Source organism: Octodon degus, unplaced genomic scaffold (assembly GCF_000260255.1).
Source record: "Octodon degus isolate 3935 unplaced genomic scaffold, OctDeg1.0 scaffold00091, whole genome shotgun sequence".
Lineage (NCBI taxonomy): Eukaryota > Metazoa > Chordata > Mammalia > Rodentia > Octodontidae > Octodon > Octodon degus.
In genome coordinates, this window is record NW_004524667.1 from 5,676,795 (window position 1) to 5,680,816 (window position 4,022).

General features: G+C 44.3%; 2 protein-coding genes across 2 annotated transcripts in view; one reads left to right on the top strand and one right to left on the bottom strand.

The window, feature by feature from the left end:
• Sulf1 (sulfatase 1) overlaps positions 1–4,022 on the top strand; it is a 165,372-nt gene that overhangs the window by 14,373 nt on the left and 146,977 nt on the right. The window lies entirely within an intron of this gene.
• The window catches only part of LOC101588513 (40S ribosomal protein S27-like), a 614-nt gene continuing 392 nt past the window's right edge, over positions 3,801–4,022 (bottom strand). Inside the window, exon 2 of the mRNA XM_012516091.2 lies at positions 3,801–3,822. The gene's annotated coding sequence lies outside the window, so the exon portion shown is untranslated. The remainder of the gene's footprint in view (positions 3,823–4,022) is intronic.

Consider the following 4,022-nt stretch of genomic DNA (forward strand, 5'->3'; position numbering starts at 1 on the left):
TGTGTGCGCGTATGCGTGTGCATAGACATGTGTCATGAAAAGGCCATTGGCTGGAGCACTGTGTTGTTCGTTACGTGGCCAGTAATCTTCCACTTCACACTGTTCTCTCACAGGACATTTCTCCTCTGTGCTCATTATACCCTTTTCAGTTCTCAGCATATTCTTATTGTGAAAAAGTAGAAATAAATGTTTTCTCTAGTATTGGATCAGAGTCACTTGTCAATTTGAACACATGGGACACTTTTACTTCTTACAAATCTGTGGGCTCCCCTTGAGTGCTGGCTCTGATCTGTTTTTTCCATCTTTGGGCTGGAAAATTCAAATTTAATGTCGGACTGGCTGCCGGCTTCGGAGACCGCTTTCCCTTCCCATCCAAGTGTGTCGTTCAAGCTGGTTTAGATAAGCAGCTGAGTCACTTCCCAATGCCACATCTGGATTCACACGTCCAGTCCTTGCATCCAGTCAGTCTCTGCAAAAAGAGACAAGTCCTGTCAGTGTGCATGCGTGTGTGTGTGTGTGTGTGTGTGTGTGTGTGTGAGTGCATGCGCGCAGCCAGTCAGGCTTAAAATAAGGACCACTTTATTGAGCCATGTGGTTTCAGAGTGTTACCCTGTGCCTTTGTCATGGCCTCTGCATGCATGTTCTTTTAATATATTTCCAGCTTTAAGAATTGGAGTCCACCCCTATAATCCAGCACTCGAGGGGCTAAGGCTGGAGGACTTCTATGAGTTTGAGGACAGCCTGGGCTACATAGTAAGTTCAAGCACAGGCTGACCTACATAGGAAGACCCTGTCTTCCCCCACTCCTAACCCCCCCCCCAAATCCCTGCTCTCAGACGTGGTAGTGAATGCCTGTAATCCCAGCACTTGGGAGGCTGAAGCAAGAGGATCAGTGAGAGTTCAAGACCAGATGAGGTTACAAAGTGATTTCAAAGCCAGCTTTAACTGGATAGTGAAGCCCTGTCTCATACACACACACACACACACACACACACACACACACACATACACACACACACACACAACTTATCTATAGCTCTTTGAACTTGGCATCACCTCCAGAATACATAAAATAAGAAACAGAACAAGGGGCTACTGTGGGCAAGCATCTAGTATCTTCCGCCTCTCGTTCCAGGGAAACGTATGCATCATATGCATACATAGGAAAGCAACAAAAGGACAATAAGGTCTCAGCATTTTGAGGAGACTTTCAGGACTCTCACAAAAAATATTCACACCTGTGGAACAGATTGGTATCTTTGAGGAGTCTGGTCTTCAGCTTCCAATACGCCTGCCAAAGCATCAATGGCTCTTAAGGAAATAAGCCCCTGCCCAGGCTTATTGATGCCCATCTGGGTTTGGAACTTTTATCATCATTAAGTATACCTTAGCAGTGCCTATCTGGTACACTATTTCTTTTTCTTTTTTTGCCAGCTCAGCCCACTGTGAGGGTGAGGCTGGGGAGGCCTGTGGTGCCCTGGATCGAACTGCAGTCCCCCGTGCCTGCCTAAGCTTGCCTAAGCAGGCACTTTAGACCACTGAGCTATCTCACCAGCCCCATGGCACACTATTTCTTAAATAACATTCAATACATTAATTTAGATGTAAGTGGTTTCAAAATTATTCATCAGGCAGGGAGATAGCTCAGTGGCATATTGCCTGCCTGGCAAGTGCAAGGTCCTGAGTTTGATTCCTGGTAGCAAAATGAACAAACCAATAGTAAATTAAAATAGTAAATTAAATCTTTTCAAGAACTCAAATATTAGACAGAGACCCTAAAAACCACCGAAGCTGTTCATTATGGTGCCCAGGAGGCATTTAAATAAAAGCTTTCTTTTGTGCTCATCCTTACTAAAGTTTAAACATTTCTCATTCAAAATGGCATCAGGACATTAATGTCATTTGAAAGCATGTATTCACTGTCAATTAAGTATCTGTCCAATACGAAATGTTTATAGATTTAAACACATACAGCATGTGCACACACATGCACACACACACACACACAAGACATGGTGGTATATGTCTGTAGTTCTAGTACTCAAGAGGCTGAGGCAAGAGGATCAGTGCATTTCAAAGCTGGTTTGGAAAGGCTGGCCAAATAGCTCAATGGATTAAAGCACCTGAAAGCAGGTGCAGGGGCTGGGGGTTCGATCTCCAGGCCTGCTGTGTGATCGACCCACCCCCACAGTGTGCTGAGACAGCAATTAAGACTCGGCGTGGTGGCGCGTACCTATAATCTCAGATCTTGGGAGGCTGTAAACAGGCAGGTCACCATGAGTCTGATCTAGTAGTGAGACCCTGAACACCCTGCACACTCTGTACACCCTGTCTTAAATTAAAAAAAAAAAAAAAAAAAAAAAAGCCAGCTTGGGCTCTGAAGATCCTATTTCAAAAGAGAAACAAATTTTACCTCCCTCCCCAACAAGGCCACACAGAACTGAAGCCGTCAATATTTCTGTGTGCAGAGGTGCTTGTTACCTGCAGTGTAAACCCAGAACCACACCACGCACAACCAGTCCTGAAAATGGCACAGAAGTGGCATCAAGAAACCTTGGTCACAAAGATACGAATCTCTGAAGGGGGTAGATCCCAAGTTCCTCCGGAACATGCATTTTGCACAACAAGAAGGACTTCAAGAAGATGCAAGTAAACAATGCTAAGGACATGTGTATGCACACCGAGGCTATCAAGGTCCTTGTCAAGCCTAAGGAGGTCAAGCCCAAGTTCATCCCAAAGGGAGTAAACCGCAGGCTCACTCAACTTGCCTGTATTGCCCACTCCAAGCTTGGGAAGCATATCCGTGCCCTCATTGCCAAGGGTTGCAGGGCCTCCTGGCCAAAGGCCCAGGCTCCAGCTTCTGCTCCAACCAAGGCCCAGGCTCCAGCTTCTTTCTGGTCCAGCCCAGGCCCCCAAAGGTGCCCAGGCCCCCATGAAGGCTCCCCAGTAAAAGCCTCTTATCTGCTGATGTAAAAACAGAAGGATGGTGTGCTCCCTGGAGTGCCATCTGTCAGGGGTTGGTGTCTTCCTGTGCTCTTTGTACAAATAAACCTGAGGCAGGATATATATATATATATATATATATATATATATGTGTGTGTGTGTGTAGGTACTTGGTAGAAGAATAGACAATTGCTTAAGACTAATTTTGACCTACAATAGCAGTAATTTTATTTGTTGTGTTTTCTTGAGACAGGGTTTTGCTATGCAGTTCAGGTTGGACTCGAATTCGTTTTATAGTCTAGGCTGGCCTCGAATGCATAGTAATTCTCCTTCCTCAGCTTCCTGAATGCTAGGATTACAGGTGTGTACCACCTTGCTGGCTTTTGTCTTGTTTTGTTTTGCTTTCTTTTGTTGTGTTTCTGAGAAATCCCCAGTATTGCACAAACCAAACTAAACAAAACCAGAAGTAAAACTCCAGTCATTACCCTCCTTCACATAGCCATTCTATGTGGCTTCATTCCAATGCTGTTTGTTGTTTATTTATTTACTTGTTTGTTTTGGTATTTGCATTTTTGAGACAGGGTCTTATTCTGTAGTTCAGGCCAGTCTTGAACCCTTAACCTTCTTTCTTTAGTCTCCTAAGTGTTGGGATTACAGGTGTCTATGAGCACACTTGTTTCCAGTGTCAGTTTTTAAATTAGTATCTTCTTTTGCATTCCTCTTTTAGTCTTTGAGACTTAAAGGATTTAGCCACGTCTTCAACATCAATCTCAACAATGAGCCATAGTCAGTATGGAAAGAAACACACATTGGTGCATGTGTATGTACCTGGTTAAGTGGATCTGTTTTGATTTTTTTTTAAATCCAAAATGTGTTTATTGGGGCTGGAGAGATGGCTCAGTGGTCTAAAGCACCTACTTGGAACAAGGTTGGCAAAGCACAGAGACCGCGGTTCGATCCCCCAGCACCACATGCCAGCCAGCTGCGCCCCCTGGTGGGCTGAGCTGCCCCACACACACAATAAATAAATGTTAAAAAAAAAAATTAAAAAAAAACAAAAAACAAAACCAAAATGTGTT